This window comes from Eulemur rufifrons, chromosome 14 (assembly GCF_041146395.1).
Source record: "Eulemur rufifrons isolate Redbay chromosome 14, OSU_ERuf_1, whole genome shotgun sequence".
Classification (NCBI taxonomy): Eukaryota; Metazoa; Chordata; class Mammalia; order Primates; family Lemuridae; genus Eulemur; species Eulemur rufifrons.
The window spans coordinates 5,207,723-5,220,532 of NC_090996.1; positions in this window are offsets into that span (position 1 = coordinate 5,207,723).

A 12,810-nucleotide genomic window follows, 5' to 3' on the forward strand; every position below is an offset into this window, starting at 1 on the left:
TAATTGATAAGAAACTAGCTATCTCTACTCTAACTTTACCCTTCCATATTGTAACTAATCTTGGAAAATTGCACACAAGGTCTTAAAGAGACAACTCTCTACCAATTATGTATTCACCTGGTATCCATTTCAACAAATGAAATTTCTCTCAGCACATATTAATTGACGTAATTACTGAAACACCAAAATCAGATTAGCCACTGTAGCTCAAAGAAAAAAAATAAAGGAAACCATTGCTCCAGCAAATTGCAAAAGTGTTTTTAAAAAGGGCTTGAAAAGGTTCTTCAACTTGTAGATAGTTTTAAATAAAGCTAATAAAACATGGCTATTTCATTATTCATTCATGAGACAATCCTAGGTTCTTAACAGTGTATTTTAGCTATATTGCCACTTAAAAGTCAGTCTTTATAATACCCTGCACTTTGTTGATTGTTCTTGTAATCTCCATTATGCATGTTTTAATGGCAAGCACTCCTGTTCTAAGAAAAATTGTATCCACTAGTATTTCTACTTTCATAATTAACAATCATACAGTTATCCTAGAAGCACAACAGCAGCAACAATGACATCATTGTATTTGCCAAAAGCTTACTTTTCACATTCCTGGCTCTTTTTTCTAAAACACTGACATCATAGTAAAACATTGTTCTCCCTGCTTTGGGTTCAAATTGTCTGATACATAAGAGAAACATGAAGATAACGAAAGAAGACATATGTTAGTATAATTCTGCAATACAAAAAAAGTCTTTGGTAAGACTCCTTTATTTCTATTGCTTGATTACATGGAATCTATTGTTTTATGATCTTATTTCCTCGTTTCCTATGCCAGATTGTTCTTGCCACTTAAAATGTAATCTCTTGCAGAATTCACTTTCTCCATTCCAATTACTATACTATTATAAGAATACTTTTGCTTTCTAGGATCTTTTATCAAAGCCCATTAGCATACTTTATCATCATTATGGTTATTGCCATTATTTATTTTTGTTCTTCTCTAAAGAATGTTTTCTCTTTATTACAATATTTGATTTGTTCTATCATTTCATAAATAGCCCCCACATTGGTATAGAATTCTGCTTTTGTTGAAAATTAACTGATAAATCAGAAAAAATCAAAGAAAACAAATGTAGACATATTGTGGAATAATTCTTCAAGTAAAAGCAGAGGCATGCTCAGATTATTTGTTACTCTCATTTATCACATGGAATCATTACTATCCATAAAACCTATTACAAATTTTTTCTTCGCCCACATTACTGATTATTAATTGCATTTCCTATTAGTAATACTTGAATTTTATCTAACAGAAATATAGTAAAATTATAACCAAAAATATAATGATGGAGGTGAAAATAAAGAAGGGAAGCTATAATCACTTAAAATATTTTTAAAGTTTTATTTTGTTTGTAATTTATGCAGGAATGCCTTATTTGTATTGTATGCACCTATTACTTTCAAGTACTAGACCCTATCTCATGATATGAAGAAATTGCAAAGACAGAAACAGTATAGTGTATTTGTTCTATTCAACACCCAACAAAAGTTTACTTTTCTTGATTCTGCACATTCAGCATCCCAAAACCCTCCACTTACTGCTTAAAATGCTAACAGCATGTCACTTTACCTTCTCACTTTATTTCAGCACCTCCATCTCACACACACACACACACACACACACACACGCACACACACACACACAGTCCAGGATTTGTCTGTGGTCAAGTTCACACTGACCAACTCTCTTCCTTCCATTCTTCCAGAAATCGGTTGGTTATTCCAACTCACCCTTGTAGAGGGCAATCAAAACATACTAACTTACAATGGCCATTGATGATGAATGCCAAAATTTTGGGGAAATAGGATATTAACTAAGCCTCAAAGTATCACTCTTAAGATCACTTATTCATTACAAGGAGACATAGTACTTTAACTTTGTGGATACTTGGCAAATACTGCCTTACCCAAATGATCAAACCTACTATCACCAATGGCAACTTCACATATCTCTGGATGTGATACACTGAGAAGGACACAACAATACCTATGTAATATTCCTTCCAAATATATTTAACCTGAATCTAATCATTAGGACACAGCCAGACAAATCCAAAGTGAGGGACATTCTACAAAACAACTGGCCTGAATTCTTCAACAATGTCAATACCATAAAAAGCAAGCAAACAAAAAGCAAGGAAATTATAGCTCAAGGGAGGGGAAAGAGACAGGAAAATTGAATGCAACAAATAATCCTTCATTGGATCTTGAAATACACACACACACACAAAAAGGCTACATAGGACATTATTGGGACAATTGGGGAAATTTGAATATAGAGTGTATTTTGGATAATAATATTGAATCACTGTTAAATTTTTCAAGAAGTTGTATTGTGGTTATATAGAAGAATGTCCCTTTCCTTAGGAGATATAAGCTATAGCATTTAGGGCTGAAGTGTCATGATGTCTGCAATAAATTCTAAAATGGTTCAGCAATGCTTATATATCAAGGAAGATGGTAGAAAAAGAGAAATAGAAAGCAAATGTGGCCAAAATGTTAATAACTGGTAAATCTAAGTGCAGGGTATAAGGCTTTTCATTGTATTGTGCCTGCAACTTTTCTGAAGGTTTGAAATGTAACAAAATAAAAAGCTTGGGAAAACCTATTAAGTCAAAGCTTTGCATTTCTTAGGAAAAGAAGTGCCGGAGTTAAATACATTAAACCAACATGCTTTGCTTCAGGCATACAAGAAACTGTGCAGGACTCCTAATGTGTGGCAAAGCGAGGCAGGGCCAGCAGGACATTGCTCTGTAGACTTGTTTCAGGGCATATGTATTTATTTAATTGAATAGGTCTTAGAGATGCTGCAGTCCATTTCCAAAGAAGTAAACAAGGCCCAGGAGATATGGTGCCTTGCCCAGTGTCACATAGCTTCATAGTGATGGAGCTGGACTTAGAACCCAGGAGTCTTGTGTTCTGTTAACTATTTTAAGCTTCCTAATTGATAGTTATTTCAACAAAACAATGACAACAACAATAATCACTCTCGAATTTCCTGACCTATTTCAGTTTAATAAAAAGGTGGTTGTTTTTTTATGAATGAATGCTGCCCAATACCTGTCTCTTTTTCTACCAATCCTCTGTGAAACTGAGATAACAGAGCAGAAATGTACATGGCTCAAAACCTGAAGCATGTAAGATTTTTTTTGGAAATTAACTAAAGATAAATCTATAATAGGAAATTTTCATAGACAGAAAGCAAATTTGAGGCCATGTATCTTCTTATGTAATTTGAGGTCATGGATTCTCTCATGTAAAAGTGACAGGAAGGACAGAAATACAGATTAACCTCTATTAACTACAAAGAAATGATTCTTCATTTTCAAATTTGAATGCATGTTTTCTATTACAGTTTTTGAGATGTGTTTTACTATTTAATGGAACTTGAAATTATCAGAAAATTAGTTAAATTCTGGCCTAAAAGCCTTTTCGTCTGCTTACTATATTCTGTGATTTTTTAAAATTTTAAGCACCTCAAGCATTCTGGAGATGAAAATGTTCTTCAAGTATTTCTACTCTGGTTTCTAACTTGAAGAAAAAATATCCAGGAATGGATTTCTGTTGTGGTGGTGGTGTTGAATCCGTATTGAAACCCAAGCTAAACCCCGTCGCATGCATGTCTGTTGTTAGCAAGGAGACTCAGGACTTCAGGGAAAGGGATGACAGTGGCATTTTTGCTGTGAATGAGGACTGCCCAATATCCCTCTCTTTCTCTACCAGTCCTCTGTGAAAATGAGACTACAGAGCAGAAGAAGGGACAATAACAACATTATAGCTCAAGTGACCTTAAAAGCAAGTAAACCCTATTATTTGAATGAAGTAATGGATAGGCCTGAGCATTATCAGTCACTCTGGATGTGACAGAAGTACACTTCTTGTTAGAGCATCAGAGTAAAAACCTTTTCAGCATTGCATTTGTCTCAAGCAAAAGGGAGGAGCTGTACAATACCAAGAGTGCTGTGTTCTGTGCAATGTTTTTCAGAAATATTTCACATGGAGAATGAATTCTGACATAAAATTAATTTGCTTCATTAAACAGTCTCATTCCTCCTACCTCTTCAAGTTGCTTCTATTTTGCATAAAATGTGTGGAGTACCTTAGAAACTTTTTCTTACCCTTGAAAAAGTCCTCAATTTTTCCCCTTGAGATATTATGACCATCTTCTTCTCTGGTCAAATGTGGATGTTTTTGATATAGGAACAGTGTACATATTTCTTTGTTTCCTTCCTCATATACTATCCTGGCATAACTTAATTTTTTCTAGCTGAAATGATAAAACCCTACATTCAGGCATCAAGTACCATATACGGAAATACCTTCTACCTGGTGCCAATCTACAAATTCTTATTCTTTCTGGGAAAAAAAAAATGTCATCTAGGCACATGTATAGTACTAAAATCCTGAGGCAAAGAAAAAAGACCTTGTTGGTTATATTAAAAATAATTTTATTCATCCTCGGTGAGGCAAACCTGGAGGAAGATTAGGGAGATAAGTTGCCCACATTTATCATCATACAGTCAATCAATACATTCACTAGACATTTCCCTTGACACTCTATTAAACCAACCCCCTCTACTAGGAAGATAAAACTCTTTAAATAGAAAATAAGTAGACAGTGATGAACAGCAATATTATCCCTGCCTACAATTTAAGTTCCCAGGACTTTGGTAAACTTTTGAATTCTCTCTGCTCTGGACATAAAATTACATTTCCCAGCTCTCTGGGGAAGATAAATTGAGTGACTTGATCTCTTGCTCAAGTTTTATATTATAGGGCAGAAGAATGGCTCCTAAGCTTACAGTACAGATAGCCTGGGATTGTGAATATGGGCAATATGACACTACTAAATAAGGAGCAGGTTGGAACTGAAGTCCAGCTTCCTGATTCCAGGGCATTGATTTGGATATGCATGAGTAAATTTGAGGGTTCTTATTTCAAGGGTCAGTGTATTTATTAGTCTATATTTATGTGTGTGTGTGTGTGTGTGTGTGTGTGCGCGCGCGCGCACGTGTGAGAGAGAGAGAGAGATTGATTTATTATGGGAATTAGCTCATGGGTGATAAGTCCCACAATCTGCTGTCTATTAGTGGAGATCCAGGAAAGCTGGTAGTGTAGTTCCAAGTCCAACCATGGAGAGACAATCCGAGTCCAGGACACTGTCCTCCTCAAGTCAGACCCGAGAAAGACATCCACACCTTTCAATTATTTTGGTATATACCTAGAAGTGGAATTGCTGAATTATCTGGTAATTCTATGTCTAGCTTTTTGAGAAACTACCAAACTGCTCTTCACAGTGACTGTACTATTTTACATTCCTACCAGCAATGCACACAGGCTCCAGTGTCCCCACATCCTTGCCAACTCCTGTTTTCCATTTTTTGATAGTAGCCATCATAAGAGATGTGAATTGGTATCTCATTGTGGTTACGAGCCTTACTTTTTGTTTGTCTTTCTCCACTTACCTAATCTTCCAAATACTCCAACATTTCTGCCACATGCCTATCAATATATATACCAGGCACATGTCAGTTTCATATTTTCCTGAAACCCTCCAGTCTGTACTAGGAGCCCTCTCAGCTTGTGGCATCATTTCCTTCCTGAGTTTTTTGTTCACTGTCATCCCAGTACTTACCTTTGCCACTTTTCTGAGTTAGATCCCATGTTTCTTGCATCCCAAATTCCTCCTCTTTCTTAGTTTTTCCCCTTGTCTTGGGCAATGTATCTTCCAGTAGGAAATAAGGACGTAAAATTTACAATCTTGAATAGTTAAAAATGTCTTTATTCTATCTTCACATTTGATTGGTAGTTTCCTTGGGAACAAAATTTGGGGTTGAAAATAATTTCCCTTCAGGATATTGATGGCGTTGATTCATTTGCTCTAAGCTTCCAATTTCACTATTGAGAAGTCTAATGCCATTGAGATTTCCAGTCCATTATATGGAATCTGTTTTTCTTCCCTGTAAGCTTTTAGGATATTCTCCCTACATCTTGTCTTCTGAAATTTCATGATGATATATCTTGCTATGGAATGTTTTTTTTTTTTTTTTTTTCGCTTTTTATAATTCCCTCCACTTCATTTTCTGGAGTTTTTATTATTCATATGTTGAAACTTCTGAACTGATCCTCTTATTTTCTTATCTTTTCTCTTGTAATTTCCATCTCTTTGTCTTTTTCTCTTACTTTCTGGAAGATTTCTTCAGCTCTGTCTTCAAACTCTTTTATTGAATTTGCTTCCCAATTTTTAATTTCCAAGAAGCATTTCTCGTTCCCTGAATGTCCCATTTTAAGGCTTCCCATTCTTATTTGTGTATGTATCACATTGGTTCCTTTCTCTAAGGCTGTTCGTAGTCATTTTTGAGTTTTCCTTCTACTCTCTGAATCTCTTTCTTTCTGTTTCCTTATCTAAATTCCTGCACCCCACCTTCATTGTTCACTTTGGTTTCTGTCTTTCATGTTTGAGGCTTTTCTCAAATGTCTCTGGTTCCTTGGCTGTCTGTTCACATTAAAGGATGTGGCAATGACAAGTTAATTGGAAATCCAGGTTCCAGAGAAGATTGGTACCTGGAGAGCTTCATCACAGGGTTATGAGACTTCAAGCTGGTTTTGTCACTGGGTGGACCTATAAATGCTGGTATTTTAGGTCTTTTTTTTCTGCATCTGTTTGGTTTCTGCGAAGAATAATCTTTTCCTGCCAGGCTGATTGTGGGGAGGAGACAGGTGTAAGCCTGACTACTGGCATCCTAAGCATTTTCTATGTGAGGATTATAAGAACCCAGAACAACGTTGTAGCTTCAGAGCACCTACAATTACTAAACTAAGGAGAATTGATCAGATTCTTTTTTTTTTTTTTTTGCCTTTTTCTCAATATAAATTCTTATTCAGAATGGAAAATTTCAGAAGCTAAAATAACTCCACTGAATATTTTAAACACAGGAACAGGTTGGCCTTTTGTCACAGTGAAGCAAAATATCCTGAAAAAAAAAAAAGTCTGCTCTTTCTGAAGTTTGCCAGTTTGGATGTTTTTCATGCCCCAGAAACTGCTATTGACAGCCCAGCATAGTAGGGTGAATAAGAAAGCCTGGATCTGCTTGTGGATATTGAAACTCTGAAGCTCAGCCAAGACATGAAGTCATTTTAGGGTCCAAGAGGTGGAAGTGAAAGCTTAGAACATCACTAAATTGTAACAGATGAACTGGATTCTGACCAAAAATACAGATATCTTACAATATTGTGTTCACCAACAAATGTCTACACCATTGTACTTAGAGAGGCTGAGGTTTTACTTGCTGCTGCCAACCAAAATATATATTCTAGAAAACAAAAGGAAAGGGTGTTTGAAGGGCAGAAAGAAAGCAGGTCTATCTAATGTTAAAGTAAACACACCTGCATCCAAGTAATTATTCAGCAGTATAAAAATATTGCCTGTACAGTACAGTCTGAATCAAAAAGAGCTTGGATCTCGATTTATATATCATAACATAGCTGGTAGTGAGAGATGAATTTTTATCAGGAGTTAGGTCAACATTTTCTAAAGTATCTAAAATTTTGGAAAAGTCTCCAAATCTTATGTTTTATCCTTTAAAATTTAAAGACTGAGATTGAGTTTCTAGAGAGGGAAATTTGACCTGGCTATGCCTAGGAAAATCAGACTAGAGATGTTCACTATTCTCTTTTGGGCTCCTCCAAACACCAATTTTTTTTAAAAAAAAAGATGATCTAATACTACATTCAGAGCCTTTTATTCTAAGGTGGTCCAAGTGTTCTAAACAGTGTTTGATCAAAGTCTTATTCTTTTGAGGACACGTTGTGCTCCATTTAACTTCTAGAACAAGATAAATGCTGGCATGGAGTTTGCATGTCATCTCCTTCTCTTCAGATCACTGGAAGGCAGCTTCCCAGGAATCTATCTTCAGTTAATAATTAAAGATACATACAAAAATTTACCTACAAAGGGTGATAATAGCAAAAACATTGCAGGCTACTTAAATGTCCACCTCTTAGGGATTGGTTAAATAAGAAATGGGGATTCATCCAAACAAATATTTACAAAAAGAAAAAAAATATTCTGTCAGCTTGCTCGAGTTTGATTTATTGTGTTGGTGTGCTTATAGCTTAAATATGTAATGTTTAAATGATAGTAAAGCATATAAAAATATCTCAGAGAAAAATGGAGTTCCGATCAATCCTAGACGTTTGGTTTGCATGATGCCAATTGTCTGAGATTGTTTGTTTTTTTTTTGGAGGTGTAACTTACACACTGTGAAGTACATCTATCTTAAGTGTACAACTAGACGAATTTTTACATATATAACCACCATCTAGATTTAATATACAATATTTCTAGCACCCAGGGAGCTCCCCTCCTGCCTCCTCAGTCAAATCCCAACCCACGTCCCTCCACAAGTAACCTCTATTCTGACTATCCAGGATTTTAAGAAGTATTTGATCAAATAGCTAGGTTTCTCCAGATACAAATTTGTTTGTCTTGCCACAGAAAAAAAAAACGGTAGCTATGTGAAATTATAGATATGTTTATTTGCTTGACTGTAGTCACTACTTCACTATCTGTATGTATATCAAAACCTTATGTTGTACACCTTAAATGTATACAATAAAAGTTTTTAGAATTTTTATTCTTTTTTATTTGGCTTATTTCTCCAAGAAAGAACATAATTTTTTTTATAAAAAGAGAATGTTTGGTATCAAAATACTTGGGCTTAACATTTCAATTTTCTTCTGTATTGTTCAGTCCCAGTACTACACGCATGGAGGGAATTAATTTCTTTCCTGGCCCCTACTCTGTCAGTTTCTGTAATTTTTCACAAAGGATGGAAAAAACAAAAAATTTTCTCTTCCCATCCTTTTATCTTTTTTTATCCTTTTATTGGGAACTACTGAAATATCTCTTCATCTACTTGAATTTCTCTTTTAAGTGGCAGGCTAAGAACCACAAAAAGAACTATTAACAACCACCAACAAAAAGCTTAATTAACAATCGTTTGGATAACTTCAAAGGACTGAAGACTACATTTAAAAGAATAACATGAACTACTTAGTTGGTAATAAAAAAAGGTCTTAAAAATACCCATGGCTTTTATATATCTAAGAATTTATTCTGAGAAAATATTTAAATACTAAATTTAGAAAGATTTGTGTAAAAGGAATAAAACATTGGTAACAACCTAAATGCCCAACAATGGGGGAATGTATAAATAAGTTATAGCACATTCATATATATAGGAATACCATGGAGTCCTTAGAATTGAAGCTATCGAAGTAAGGGTATAAACAGAGGCCGGGCGCGGTGGCTCACGCCTGTAATCCTAGCTCTCTGGGAGGCCGAGGTGGGCGGATCCTTTGAGCTCAGGAGTTCGAGACCAGCCTGAGCAAGAGCGAGACCCCATCTCTACTAAAAATAGAAAGAAATTATATGGACAGCTAAAAATATATATAGAAAAAATTAGCCGGGCATGGTGGTGCATGCCTGTAGTCCCAGCTACTCGGGAGGCTGAGACAGGAGGATCGCTTGAGCCCAGGAGTTTGAGGTTGCTGTGAGCTAGGCTGACGCCATGGCACTCACTCTAGCCTGGGCAACAGAGTGAGACTCTGTCTCAAAAAAAAAAATAAATAAATAAAAAAAATAAACAGAAAGCCATAGTCAGGACATGTTAAATTAAAAAAGCAAATCACAAAATAATATATACAATTATATGTCATTTTTGGCATTAAAAGGCCCTGGGCTCTACAACTTACAATTTGTGTGATCTTGGATGAATTATTTAATATCTACAAGCCTCAGGGCTTTAGGTTTTGGTTTAGTTTTAGAGACAGGGTTTTGCTCTGTTGCCCAGGCTGGAGTACAGTGGCACGATCATAGCTCACTGCAACCTTGAATTCCTTGGCTCAAAAAAATCCCCCTGCCTCAGTCTCTCTAGTAGCTAGGACTACAAGGGTGTGCTACCATGACTGGCTAATTTTTTTTTTTTTTTTTTTTTTTTTGTAGAGACAGGGTCTTGGTACGTTGCCCAGGCTGGTTTTAAATTCCTGGACTCAAGTGATCCTCCCACCTCAGACTCCCACAATGCTAGGATTATAGGTGTGATCCACCATGTCTGCCTAAGCCTCAGAGTTTTATCTGTAAAAGAGGGATAATAATTGTAAAAATATCATGGTGCCATTGTGAAGATTACATCATATTTGACATATTTATTCACCCAAGGAGTTTCTCTCCTGCCTTTCATCTCCTTAGAGATGAAAATACAATTAGTTAGTATTGGTAGCTATGATTAATACTAATTGGTTATTTGCAATATCAATTTATTAATATATTAATTTGTTTGCTTATACTTATATATTAACTACTAATACAATAACTACATGCTATTTATGTAATTTCTGTGTTTAAAAATTTTAAATGAATTCCAAATATTTTCTCCATATAATGGCAGAAATACTGCCTTTAAAGCCATAATCTATTTGTTCTTTTTCCTCTTACCTACTATATATCTGTAAATTTTGGATTATTTTAGGCTGTCAATAAATTTTAGTGAAAAATGGCACACTATAAAATCATTCTGAAGACAAGAATGCAATAATGACTTATACAGATTAAGTAAAAGATTATCTTTTAGAGAATAATAACCATACCTACAAGGGATTTAAGAGATCATGTGATTTCTTTTCATTTTATAAAGAGATGAAGGAACTGAGGTTCAATGACTTTGCTTAAAGTTATTTATAAGTGACAGAGCTGGGGCTTGAACCTGGGTTTGTTTATATTCTCAGCTCTATTTTCTGCAAGTACAGGCATCTAACAATTACATGTGAAAGAGTATTCAATTAAATATTGCTGATGATAAATCAGAAAATTGCTGAGCTTCTTAGGAAATAAGGTGAATAAAAATACTTCTGGACAGCTAAAAATAGGCACCATTACAAAATTTTTAATTTGTAGCTCCTTTCTTTACTTGTGCAATTTAGAGGCATAATGTCCCCGGTGGAGGCAGTACATTGGAAAAAAAATAAACTTTTACTGAAAACACACCATATGATCATTCATTGTTCTTTGGAGATTTTTTTTCTCCTGAAATATCAACAGTAAGAAGACCCTTTATTGGGAAATTACATTTAAGAATATCTCCTCTTCTAATCCTCTCCCAGATTTAATTTATGCATCTTGCAAATATAATATGTACCTTTACAATTTAAACACTTCTTGTGTCCTTTTGAAGGTTTCCTCCTGTCTCAGCCCTCTTTTATTTTTCTTATTTTAGATACTAACAACTGTCCTTCAAACTGTCTAATCAGTGGGAGTTTTGTACACCATTTTCATTTTCTTTTTCTTTCTTTCTTTTTTTTTTTTTTTTTTGAGACAGGGCCTCACTCTGTTGCCCCAGCACTCTGTTGCCCCAGCTAGAGTATAGCTCACTGCAACCTCAAACTCCTGAGCTCAAGTGATCCTCCCACCTCGGCCTCCCACAGTGCTAGGGTTAGAGGCGTGAGCTACCGCACCTGACTCCCTTTTATTCTCTTTCTCTGTTTTAAGAGTAATTCTCACCTTTCTTCATAGCTTGACTAACCTGGTTTTCTTGCTTATGCAAATGTCATATTTAATTCTGACCACTATTTTTCTATCTTTTCAATCGCCTAAGAAATCATTTTTTCTGTATAGATACTTCACATCTCATAAACATCCAATTTACAAACAACTACCCTGCCTCTATACACCCACGCCCATCAAAGTCCCAAGTCAAAACACTGAATCCTTTAGAGCAGCGGTCCCCAACATTTTTGGCACCAGGGATGGGTTTCGTGGAAGACAATTTTTCCACAGACTGGGTGGGAGTTGGGGGGATGGTTTCGGGATGATTCAGGTGCATTACATTTATTTTGCAAACCTCTCTGCTAATGAGAATCTGTATTTTCAGCTACTCTCTGGTGCTAGCATCACCACCTCAGCTCCACCTCGGATCATCAGGCATTAGATTCCCATAAAGAGCCCGCACCTAGATCCCTCACATGCACAGTTTACAGTAGGGTTCTCACTCCTCTGAGAATCTAACGCTGCTGATCTGACAGGAGGCGGAGCTTACGCGGTGATGCGAGGGATGGGGAGTGGCTTTAAATACAGATGAAGCTTTGCTCACCAGCCTGCTGCTCACCTCCTGCTGTGCAGCCCAGTTCCTAACGGGCCACAGACCGGTACTGGTCCCTGGCCTGCAGTGTTGGGGACTGCACCTTTAGAGGAACAAAGAAAGGGATAAGGCTGTGAGAAGTACAAATGGTTAGGACAACTGTCTTAGAACATCTTCAATACCAGATACCTTCCTTCACATTTTTTAAAACTCCAAACATCTCTCCCCAGGAAGGTTAAGAGACATCAGTTGTGGATGACTTGGAGTTGACTGTGAGTTAGATAGCTTCCTATCACCTAGCAGAGATATCAGGACTGGAGGCAGGCTTCTGAAACCTGTGCCCAAGACAGGATGAGGAAACCTTCCTTCATCTTTCTTTTCCTTCCTTGTCCTGTTCCTCTCATCCCTCAACCCTTCCTTCCCCCATTTTTCTTCCTCTTGTTGGTTGCACTTTGTCACTTCTTACTCCCAGGACTCAGAAATCAGGCTGATACTATTAATAGTAGAATTATTACAAAGGTGGCTGATCTCAGTGCAACGGTGTTTACAGCTAATTGACCACAACCAGTTACAGATTTCCTTGTTCCTTCCTACTCCCACTGCTTCACTTGACTAGCCT